Source organism: Podarcis filfolensis, assembly GCF_964270895.1.
Source record: "Podarcis filfolensis genome assembly, chromosome: 3".
In the NCBI taxonomy this organism is placed as follows: Eukaryota; Metazoa; Chordata; class Lepidosauria; order Squamata; family Lacertidae; genus Podarcis; species Podarcis filfolensis.
Window position 1 is genome coordinate 96,301,468 of NC_139606.1, and position 12,434 is coordinate 96,313,901.

General features: G+C 45.4%; 1 long non-coding RNA gene across 1 annotated transcript; it reads right to left on the minus strand.

Moving 5' to 3' along the window:
- Positions 1-1,630: 1,630 nt before the first annotated feature.
- Positions 1,631-8,361, minus strand: LOC310759294. The gene is made up of 4 exons (XR_014546303.1): positions 7,827-8,361; positions 7,207-7,372; positions 6,055-6,294; positions 1,631-4,822 (listed from the first exon to the last, which is right to left on the minus strand). It is a non-coding gene; the product is annotated as an uncharacterized lncRNA (long non-coding RNA).
- Positions 8,362-12,434: the final 4,073 nt, after the last annotated feature.

Consider the following 12,434-nt stretch of genomic DNA (forward strand, 5'->3'; position numbering starts at 1 on the left):
TTTATTTCCAGCAGGCTGCTTGGGGTTATTGTATCTTGACCAAAGTATATGTTCCGAGTGGGTAAGTTCTTTCGGCAATTATATTCTAGCAGACTAGCAAGGCAGCAAAGCCAAATTTCTTCTCCCCTTCTTTTCTTCTTCCTCCCCCTCCTCACACAAAGAAAAAAACATGCACCAAGCCCTATATTGGGCTCCTTTGCAATTATTCTGAAAGCTCTGCACACTCACAAAAGTGTTGATAGCTACATATTTAGCGATCCTTTTCTTAAAACAAGAGAGAAAATGCTGGATGCGTTTTCCACTAACCCCCACACCTCCTGACTAAAGTCGGAAGGCTATTTAAGTTGGCTTCAGTGCATTTCTTCATTGTGTTGTGCTGACATGATTTGTTCAAAGAAATTGTGCTTTTGGAAGGAAAAGGTTAAAGTTTGCTACTGATATTCATCAGGAGATGGATATTTAATCTTTAATCTCTTGTTCTAGGCCCCTACTTCGGATCAACTCATTATCCCGAATAAACGATGTGTCATTCCCATTATTTATGTTTCATTGCAGCCAAAGTATCTGGACCTCGTTTGGGTAAGCACCATTCATTTCGACCCATTCAGCATTAATCTCCCTGCTAACATCTTTCCTGTCCTATGCGCTGTCCCCTATTTGCTTTTATGTTTTCCGTGGAGTGTTTATAAAAGGATAATCTTTTACAAAGCAGACAGAATTTTTTTGTGTATAAACTGCTGGGTTTGAATGCCTCATTGATACACCATCTAAACTGAAGTGTTCAGCAAGATTAGTGCATCCAGCGAGCTTCTGAACTGGGTAAAAAAAAAAAAGAATTTAAAGAACAGAGGGATTGCGCCTTTCTTTATGGTGGGAAAAAAAAGGGTGGCTAATGATTCCGTCACCATTCAGATGGGATACTTTTTAAAGCAGATGGACTTGGAGAACAGGAAAACATTTGAAAAAAATAATTTTAAAAAACCAGCCAAGGAGGTCGCTTATGGTGACAGAGAGAAAGGGAAAAGAGACAACAGCCGTGTTATTTTGTGGATTCTGATTTGCTGGGGAGTGAATGTCAAGCTGGAATGGAGCCATGGAAATCGGCAGAGTGACTTCTTCTACATCATGGTAGCTGCGATCAGAAATTGCCCCCTAGCACCGCTAAATGCATACGACTTTTGCTGGGGAGCAGAAGCACATCGCTCTGTAGTATGGAAATAGGGTAATTATTTTTTTTAGAAGAGAGATTCATAGATGCATTAGCGATGCATTTTGCCATCAACTCCCTCCTCCCTCCCTCTCCCCCCCCCCGCCCGCCGCCCAATCTGTGCACTTTACAAAGCCATATCTTTGAGGATGTTGAATGTTGGGTGCTATTGACAGACATCCCCCTGTACAATGCAAACACTTTTTTGTTGTTGTTTAAAGAACACAATATGCAAGTGCTTTTCTGCCCATATCCCCCACATTTAATAGGGAAAATTCCAAAGCAGACATGTGGTGGTATCATTTGAATGGCATAGATCCTTAAATACATTTGTCACTTTGCTCGCTTGCCAGATATTTTTCAAAGATCCACACCATCGAAAACACTCCAAATTATATCCATCATGACACTGTCAACATGTAGCACTGTTTAGCGTTTTATTTTCATTAAACTGCACTATTGTTGTCCATCTATTATGACATAAACTAGGATTCGTGCCCTTGCATTAAAACGAAACGAAGACTGAAAGAAATCATCGGGAAAAATGTTCAGGAAAGCTTGCAATTCATTTGTGTTTGTTGAGCTGCCTGGGCACATGTGGAGGAAAAGGGTAGGTGAAATGTCATGTAGATCAGCTGCACATTGCATAACAGTGGGTATTAAATTCCAAAGGGACTCAATCAGACATGTAGCCAAGAGCATGGGATGCAATTTTACTTCTGTAACTACAGCTTCTGTTGTGTATATTACCCCACCTTTCATCCACAGGGCTTAAGGGAGGGATACATAGTTCTCCTCTCCATTATAGCCTCACAACAATCCTGTGAAGTAGGCCAGGTTGAGAAAAGAGTGAGAGGTCCAGTGTCATCCAGTGAGCTTCATGGCTGAGTGGGGATTTGAACTTGGATCTCCCTGGTCCCAGTGTGACATGCTGTACTGCTACATTGCACTGGAATAAAGCAGGGGGAGGTAAAGGACCCCTGGATGGTTAAGCCCAGTCAAAGGCGACTATGGGGTTGTACCACTCATCTTACTTTCAGGCCGAGGGAGCCGGCGTTCGTTCACAGACAGCTTTCTGGCACATGTGGCCAGCATGACTAGACCACTACTGGTGCAACGCAACACTGTGACGGAAGCCAGAGTGCACGGAAACACCGTTTACCTTCCCGCTGCATTGGTACCTATTTATCTACTTGCACTGACATGCTTTCGAACTGCTAGGTTGGCAGGAACTGGGACAGAGCAACGGGAGCTCACTCCATCACAGGGATTCGAACCAGTGACCTTCCAATCAGCAAGGCCAAGAGGCTCAGTGGTTTAGACCACAGCGCCACCCACATCCCTACTGCACTGGAGTACATATGACTGTTGTAGTCATGGTAGTTATGTGCAGTGGTATTTTTCTAGAAAAAGAGGTTCTAGAACTCACCATGAACACCTCTTTTGTTCTCTTAGAATGGCAATCCATATGAGAGGCGCCAGACCTAAGTTCTGGTGAGCTCCAGGTGGAAAAAAAGAAGAAGCCCTGGTTACGTGTAAACAGTGGCTCCGTTCTCACAGAGGTGGCAAACCTGGCCCAAGCTTTATCCTTTAGATTGCAAGAGCTTTCATGATCGAATGTTCCTTTACAGGGAGGGAAGTGCCCTCTGCATTTGGGCTGCGAGACCTCCAGGGCTGACCTGAAGTCCCCAGATTTGCCTGGCTCCCTCCAGCTGGCAGTGGGAGGGCTTGAATCTACAGTCTTAATATTTTATTATTTTAAAATTGCGCACACAGCTTGCAAGCTCTGGTTCAGCAGGAGTCAGATTTAAATTATTTCATAGTCCCTTTAAGTGTGTGTGTGTATGTATGTCCTGCCTTCCACGCTCATATAACTTCCATCTCCAGCCCACCCCTGTAACATCACCAGCAGCTACCCCTAGGTCTCAGGTTTGGGCCATGAAATCTCAGCTTCTGGGATGTTTCTGACTGGGCAACACTACACTGCATAGAGAGGTAAACTGAGGTCAAGCTCTAGACTGCTAGTTTTCTAGGCCCCATTCACACTACACTGTACCTCAGGTTACATACGCTTCAGGTTACACACTCCGCTAACCCAAAAATAGTGCTTCAGGTTAAGAACTTTGCTTCAGGATAAGAACAGAAATCGGGCTCCTGTGGCGCGGCAGCAGCAGGAGGCCCCATTAGCTAAAGTGCTGCTTCAGTTTAAGAACAGTTTCAGGTTAAGAACGGACCTCCGGAATGAATTAAGTTCTTAACCTGAGGTACCACTGTATAGTTTTAAAGCAGTGTGCCATACCACTTTAAATAGTCACACTTTCATGTAATGAATCTTGGGAAGTGAAATTTAAGTGCAAATTTAGTTACCGACAGAAGAGCTAGAAATTCATCCAATGATCTCAGGGCAATTATAGTTGAAGGGAGTTTGGGCAGTATTCTGTGTTGTAGGCAGACAGGAATTGGGGAGAAATTCAGTTCTGTTTGCATTTGAAGGCGAACCTACCAAATCCACGCTTCCTGAATCATTACATGAACTGAAACACATCCATCATATTTTGCAATGCAGGTCTCCAGTCATGTAATGGGCAGGATATGGTAGGATAAAATGTGCATGTTACTGAAATTAGCTTATTAAAATACATTATAATAGAAAGATAGTGCTTGCACACACACACAAAAATACTTAGCTAAATTGCTGAGAAATTTTTAAGAGGATTTTAAATGCAAACTGATGTGGAAATGTGGAGAAGTGAACTTAAGATTGTAAAAAGGAAAAAAAGAGGGACAGGTCTCTCATTACAGCAGACTAATTATTTTAGACTTCCACAATATAAGCAACTGGATAAAAAGGAGACTACTTGTAGGACCGCTTGTCTCTGTTATAATCCCAGAAGGAATCTCACTGAACTAATGATTAGCTCTTGGTGGGGAAGACCCGCGCTCTGTCTTGGGAAGCTGAATGACTCTAGAGATGGGTAATGGGACGTATAGCTTCCCATCCTTCAGTTTTTTGGCTGAAATTCAGCTCAGCTTGAGTGTAACCAAAGGTTCACAGCCTAATTGCTATTTGATGTTCATCAAGTCTTTGGTGGTCTCCAATGTAACTTCCAAGGGATTCAATCAGCCATCATATTTGGCATACTCAGCAAAAGTGAACGGTGGCCAGGACTGAAATAGTTTGGAGACAGAAACCCCTCCTCCCTTTTTCCTCCTCAACTCAACTCAGCTGGTGCTGGTGCAGCACTTTGGAGGAGTGTGAACTCTCCAGTTGCTTCTGCTGAGGTAAATTCCCCAGAGAACAAAGCACTGCATCTTCACTCCCCAATTTGGTTTACATCTTTCACAAGCTCAAAGTTCCACGAAGACAAAATGGAGGGAGAGGGAAATTTGAAATTTGGTTGCCTTTCTACATTGTTGTTGACCGGAAATTATCATGAGCCAGTGCACCTGCACAACTTGTGAACTATGTAGGGGCGGACATTTCCTACAAGCCTCTTCTGTCCTGTTTCCACCTTTTTGTTGTCATTGTTAGTCGTTTAGTCGTGTCTGATTCTTTGTGACTCCATGGACCAGAGCACGCCAGGCACTCCTGTCTTCCACTGCCTCCCGCAAAATCTGCATAAAAAAAAAGTATTTTGATCATGTGTTTCTCACCAAACATACATTCCAAAATCTATTTTCCCTCAAGACCGCATTTCTAAGGCTGCAACCTTATACTTTACCTGGGAGTAAACAGGAAGGGCAGATCCTGAAGCTGAGGCTCCAATACTTTGGCCACCTCATGAGAAGAGAAGACTCCCTGGAAAAGACCCTGATGTTGGGAAAGATGGAGGGCACAAGGAGAAGGGGACGACAGAGGACGAGGTGGTTGGACAGTGTTCTCGAAGCTACCAGCATGAGTTTGACCAAACTGTGGGAGGCAGTGGAAGACAGAAGTGCCTGGCGTGCTCTGGTCCATGGGGTCACGAAGAGCCGGACACGACTAAATGACTCAGCAACAACAACAACAACAAACATAGCAGAATTGCCAGGAGGTCAGAGAAGCACCTCCACCCCAACAAGCTTGTCAGCTGCTGCAGGTGGGGTATGTCAGACATCTGGCAGACCTCACCCTATGCATAACTGGGGAGCTGCATTCAGCTTGGTGGTCTCTTTCAGGATGTTGATGCAGAAATGTTCATATGGATATTAACCCATGCTGGTCAAGGAGAAAGATCACCTCAAAGATCATTCATCAACAGCCTAAGTGGCACTTGGAAGATGTGAGTTGTAAAGGACTCTTTAAAGATGCTGTAGCGATACATCTTTTGGCATGTAGGTATTGATGCTTAAGTGATTGATACTGTTCCTCAACAACAGGGAATTCTCACATTAATATCCCTCAGAAATAGCCCTCCATGAAATTTATGAGAGCTGCTGGCAACCCAGGTAACCATAAAATATTAATCAAATATGTGTGTGTGTGTGTGTGTGTGTGTGTGTGTGTTGCCATAATATATATATAAAGAAGCAAAGAGCATTAAGAGTCCAGTGGGACCATTAAGAGACCTATAAAAATAAAATGTCAAAAGACAGGCATTGTCAAGCTTGTCAGGATCCAGAGCATCATTTACTCTAATATTTCTTCTTTATGTTCCTTTTTGATAATAAGGAAATCGGTTGACCTCAACAGGACTGGTTTCTTAGCCTTGGTGATTCGCAAACAAGGGGGGATGATGGTGGTCAGATCTGTAGAGGACAGCATGTGATAGCGGACAGAAAAATAAGCAGATAAAGAGATAGGACAGCAAACAAGAAAAACAATACAAAGGTTGTAAAAACTTTTAGGAACGATCAAATATCCTCACCACTAAATAATTTCAAGGTTGCCAGTAACAAGATCTTCCAGCCATCAAATGCCTGGGTGAACAGGAATGTTTTCAAATCCACCTAAATATTCACATTGAACCCAGGTTCAAATTCCTGCTGTGCTCCACCGCAACGATCCCTGGGTGGCTGTGGGTTATGTTGCATCTCTCCATCCAACTTGCTTCACAGAGTGGGTTTTTGTATAAATGGGATCATCTTTTGCTCACCGCCTTGAGCATCTTGGAGGAAAAAGGGGATACAAATGCAACAAATAAATCACAAGAGTTGGAACATGGCAATTTAATATTAATTACAAAATCTCACGAGCTCTGCTGGATTCTATCTAGTAACATCTAAGGCTGCCTTATACCAAGCCAGACCAGAACGATCCACCAAGGTTAGCACTGTCTACCCTGACTCTCCCAGGCCTAGTTGGAGATGAACCTGGGACCTTTGGCAGGCAAAGCAGATGTTCTGCCACTAAGCTGTGGCTCTTCCCCAGTTGGTTTCAGCTGATTCAGGCTTAAGTCTTGAGAAAAGAAAAACACCTTGGTCTCTCCATTGGTTAGTTATGCAAATGAGAGCGTATTCTGCAGGCCAGTATCTAAAACACTGAAAGCTCTCCTTCGAGTAGCTGTCAGGTAAACCTGTAGAGCAGGTACCACCCAAGGACCACTCAAGGACCTCACCTGATGCTCTCGATCATCAGATGGATCTGGAGGAGAGAAGGCAATGTCTTGGGTATCCTGGTCCCAAATAGCTTAGAGCTTTGTAAACTAGTAACAAAACCCTTAACTTGGCCCAGAAGTATATTGACAGCTTGGCAAGAGATGGTCACATCCACAGAATCCCTTCAGATCACATGGCTTTCAACAAAGAATCCTGGAACTGTACATTACCCCAAACAGGGCTGCAATTCCCAGCACCCTTAGCATACTATAGTTCCCAGGATTCCTTGGGCAAGTGCTTTAAATGGACGGTGTGGATGTAACCATGAAGCAAACTGAGGAATGTGTTTTTGCCAGAAACTTACATTTTGCAAGGGAAAATGTGTATTGAAAACAGTTACTTGATGTACCTGTTTTTCACATGAAGTTTTAGATAGGGAAACAGATTGGATTGCCCCAAAAAAGAGAGGAATTAACCTTTACCTTTGTAACTGCCGTCCACAGCTTTCTCTTCGCCCTCCTTTTCTTTCTCCTGAGAAGCCCTGAAACATCTAACTCTTAACTCTCTTCAGGCCTCTTGTTTGATGAAAGCTCAATCAGCGACCAGACTTTAAAAAGCAACGTTGTGAGGGAATCCTTGTCTTCTTGGCTAACAATACGAAAACAGAGAAAGGAATTGATTTGACAGCTGAATGGATTCCAAAAGGGAGCAGGGCAGCGGTGGGGGTCATTTTCTCACATGGCCAAAGAATATGACAGAGACACGCAAGGGTGTATGTGTGCCTTTCAACACCTGGCTCAACTCTAGAACTGTTTCTTTGGAGCCCAATAATAAAGGCTGGAAACCTTAAACTCCTTACTCCCGAGAACGATACAGGGAAATGCAAACTTGTGCAAACTAATATGCATAGGCGTTGACTTTCTTAACTAGCAATTAATCAGTTTTTAATCAAGGTGTTCGTACGGAGCCCTTGGTCGCCTCACGGACTATTGACCACTAATCCGCTGCCACCAACCAGGTCCTCCCCGGTAAAATCACTTCAGCCTCAGTCAGGTTCTCAATTAATAAAGAAGAGTGTATTTTATTTCAGACACAAACAAACTTTTCCGGCATTCCAAACGTTGTTACTCTTTACTTTCTTAGTCTTGTTTTCCTCTATCTATCTCTTCTACCTCCCCTCACTCAAGAACCCACTGTCCTGTCTCTCTATTTCCAACTGCCTGCCAACTGCTTCTCCAACTGCCTTTCCCAACCAGCCAACCCACTAAAACCCACCCACCGACAACTCTAACAAACCTCGGGCTAAGCCCTATTATACACATGTAGGCTCCGCCTCCAGCTTTCCTATTGGTCTACATTTTTAACTCTTTCTCCCCCCCTGTACAGACAGGCTCTAAACGAATAGGCAAATGCCACTTCAACGCACATGGTTCTCCCCCTCCTTATTTAATCCCCACAACAACCCTGTGAGGTAGGTTAGGCTGTGTGACAATGCCTGGCTCAAGGTCACCCATCGAATTTCCTGGATGAGTGGGCATTTGAACCCTGGTCTCCTAGGTCTTATTCCGACACTCTAGCCATTCCACTGAACAATTTTAGGTGGCGCCGACCACTGCAATTTCACTCAGTGCAAAAGTAAAAAATAAAAACATGGAGGATGTCTGTGGCTAAACTTTCACCCTTGGCCAAGCCACCAGGGCTGTGTGTGCCAGGGGTAAGTGTGGCCAACTCACACTCACAGCACACAAGTTTATCTTCTCAGTTTATCTGTGTGGAGAGGATTGCTGGCTACCCTCTGCTCATCAAACTATCAATCCGATGGGAAGGGGGCAAGTGGCCTCCCCATTATGGCACTAAGTTCTGCCTTGACTTTATTTTTATTTTATTTTTGCTGCTGCTCTTTCGGCAGGGGGGTTGGGATTTGCTGGGGGGTCACACCAGGCCTCTAAAGCGAGAGACAGCCACTCTAGGCAAATTTTGGAGGGATGGAAAGAATTTCAACAAGGCTAGTGGCATTTCTGAACAGGAGGAGGAGCCGGGCTTGTCGTCTGTACATTGTTATCAGATCTCACCCAAAGCAACATTTTAAGCACAGTTCTTATGCCAGCAAAGCATCTGAGGCAGTTCCAGGGAAAACTGACAACATTTCTCAAAGTATTCCCCCCATTTCTAACTTGAGGCTTTGGGGGGCAGGGGCATAGGAAGGGGGGGCAGACAGCCACGGATGCCCTCACTGAGGGGGGTGAAATTTGGCGCACTGTGCACCCGCGACTTCCAAACCTACCCCAAGCCATGGGGGGGGGGGTTGCGCCGTTTTGCCGGCGGCATTCCCCACTTCCCCCTTTGTTTTGACTGCTTGTAGGAGACTTGGGAGTTGCGGGCAGGCAGCGCGCTGAATGTCCGTGATGGGCAGCTTGCTCCGCCCCTGGCTGCAGGGTGCACATGCCACTCCGGGCACCCGAGCGGCTATCCCATGCCTGGGAGGGAACCCTCTGTGCCACGCCCCCCATTAGGAGCGCGCCATGCCCTCCTTGGAAGGATGCCCGCCCTGGGCAGCGTGGGCATATGCTCCGCCGCTGTTTGGGGGTCTTGTGGCACCTTAAAAGTGCACACACACATATATGAAGTACAGTGGTATCTCGGGTTACATATGCTTCAGGTTACATACGCTTCAGGTTACAGACTCGGCTAACCCAGAAATTGTACCTCGGGTTAAGAACTTTGCTTCAGGATGAGAACAGAAATCGCGCGTCGGCAGCGGGAGGCCCCATTAGCTAAAGTGGTACATCAGGTTAAGAACAGTTTCAGGTTAAGAACGGACCTCCGGAACAAATTAAATACATAACCAGAGGTACCACTGTATGAATTATATATACACACAGTTGTCACACACACACACACACACACACACACACACACACACACACTTTCCTTTGCCCCGCGGCTGTTTCTGCTCCCTCTCAGCCATCATGGAACATCGAGGGCACCGCCAGGCCCGCAGTTTAAATTGGCCAATCTGCGGCGACCTGGAGGCCAGGGCTTTAGAAGTGCACCTCAGGGATGCATTCTTCCCTCAGGTCCGCTCCCTGGGCATTTAAGCGAGCTGGGGCTGCCCTCAGCAGTGCAGTTGGCCAGGCAATGGACTGCAGAGAGTACAGCTTGTGACAGTTAAATGTGAATTTAAATGTTTACAAAATGACCCTTCATAGCAGCAGCGATTGGTGAGAACCTGTTCCTCTTAGCTTCTCCAATCTCCCCTCCTATTCAGAATGTGACTGAACCTTCCTTCCCCACTCTATTATTATTGTTATTGTTATTATTATTATTATTATTATTATTATTATTTAAAAAGCTCTGCGTGACTTGGCTGCAAGCCTGCCTGGTTGCTGCGTGCTTTGAAATTTTGCCAGGTAAAAATGCCTCTCCCTGGACATGGATGGTATGTGATGGTGAATGATATATCATTGCTATGTCATATTGCAGGAAAAGATGGCTCCCTCCATGGACAGCTCAGGGGCTCAGGCATCTCCGCCTCCCATAGCTGTCAACTTACAGATTTGAAATAAGGGACCAGCAGCCTCGAAAATAAGGGATCAGCAGCCAAAATAAGGGATTTTCCAAGCACAGGTATGTTAAACTTCTGAGCCCCTCTGAGCCAAAGGCAGAAAGCTCAGCCAGGAGCCAAACGAAGCCTCAAGCAGTGGTTCCCACAGCACAGCAACCCGGCAAAGGGAATGCAGCAAGGAAGCCACCATCACCTCTCCGCTGGGAAGCGCTGAGCAAAGGCGAGTCCCCAGGCAACGCGGCCGATTTGATTGGCACAAGGCATGCAAGCTCCACCCCCCAGTCGTTCTTAGACTCCTTATTGGGTGAGCAACACAGCCAAGCAACACAGTTGGAGCTTCCCTCCTCCCTAGCCGGCAGGGAGGGAGGGAGAGGAGCTGCTTCCTTTGAAACCCGGGAAATTTAAGGGACATCATCAATAAGGGACAGCAGCTGAACACAGCACTGGGATAAGGGACTTTCCCACCAAATAAGGGACGGTTGACAGCTATGCCCCCTCCCCCCGCCAATAGGGGTGGCATTGTATAATTCCAAGGGAGGAGCATATTCACTAAGCAAGTTATTATTATTATTATTATTATTATTATTATTATTATTATTTATACCCCGCCCATCTGGCTGGGTTTCCCCAGCCACTCTGGGCGGCTTCCAACAAAACATTAAAATACAATAATTCACCAGATATTAAAAGCTTCCCTAAACAGGGCTGCCTTCAGATGTCTTCTAAAAGTCTGGTAGTTGTTGTTCTCTTTGACATCTGGCGGGAGGGCGTTCCACAGGGCGGGTGCCACTACCGAGAAGGCCCTCTGCTGGGTAAAAAGTGCACGAAAGCCAGGTGGGCTGAGAGGCAAGCTGTTTGGTACTTTAAATTTGATTGAATGGAAAAGACCCACAAAATTGAATCGATGGTGGCTGGTCCACCTGAGCAAATGGGGCCCTCATTCTGCACTCAGCCAACCTCCAACTTTCCTGCTTTCTGGCTTACAATGACTCCATAAAGTGTCTCTGCCTGTTAGCTGAGTCCTCCTCTGTTGCCCTTGTAGAACTTAGCAGGGAAGGCGACGGGAATAAAACCAGACATAGTTGGCTTTGCCTGTCATTGGCTCCACTTGATCTCCCTGCCTTCGCCACACCAACCAGCCTCAAAGGACACTAGCCATCATGGCATTTAATTGTCAGTTATAATAATAATATAATAATAATTTTTTACTTATACCCCACCCTCCCCGGCCAGAGCCTGGCTCAGAGCAGCTAACACCAATAAAATTACAATAAAATATAATGGGGGGGAGAGAACCAGTTTGTTAAAATACGGGTTAAAATACAATTTAAAATGCAGCCTCATTTTAATAGTAGCCCATAAATCAAAACCATAATGGGAGGGAAACATAAGGGTCATACTGAGTCCGAACCAAAGGGCATGCGGAACAGCTCTGTCTTGCAGGCCCTGCGGAAAGATGTCGTCCCGCAGGGCCCTAGTCTCTTGTGAAAGAGAGTTCCACCAATTCGGGGCCAATACTGAAAAGGCCCTGGCCCTAGTTGAGACCAATCTAACCACCTTGCGGCTTGGGACCTCCAAAGTTTTGTTATTTGTCAACCTTAAGGTCCTCACCCCCTGCCTCCATCCTAAATGGTCACATCCACACATTAGCCTTTTTCACCACTTACCTCACAATGGTGAGAGGAAGAGGGTTTTCACTGCTGTACCAAAAACATTCAGTAGACATTTGCATGAATCCATGATCACACAGAGTGGATCTGTTTGTGTTACCATCCCACCACCCACCCCCACCTCTGATTTTTTTGAGGGAGGGAAACATAGCAAAGTTTTGCCCATATTCTCTATAAGTTTGCCTTTATTCAGCATCACAGGCAGTCTGTGGGCATATTTAGAAGGTATTATGAAGCAGTGATTTGCTGCTTCTGAAATGTTGTGTACCATATCTCTCCGATCTCAACCCATCTGTCATGACAGTCTACGTCTTGGCATCTCCGAGGAAAGAAACCAAATTAAAAAGGGAAAGGGGTTTTTTTGGGGGGGGTGTTTGTTTTTTAAAGTGGATTTTGAACACCCACAAGTGTGAATTAAAAATTGCTCTCCTCTTGTGGTCTTACAGCAGTATTACATGAAAACAGGAGAGAAAAA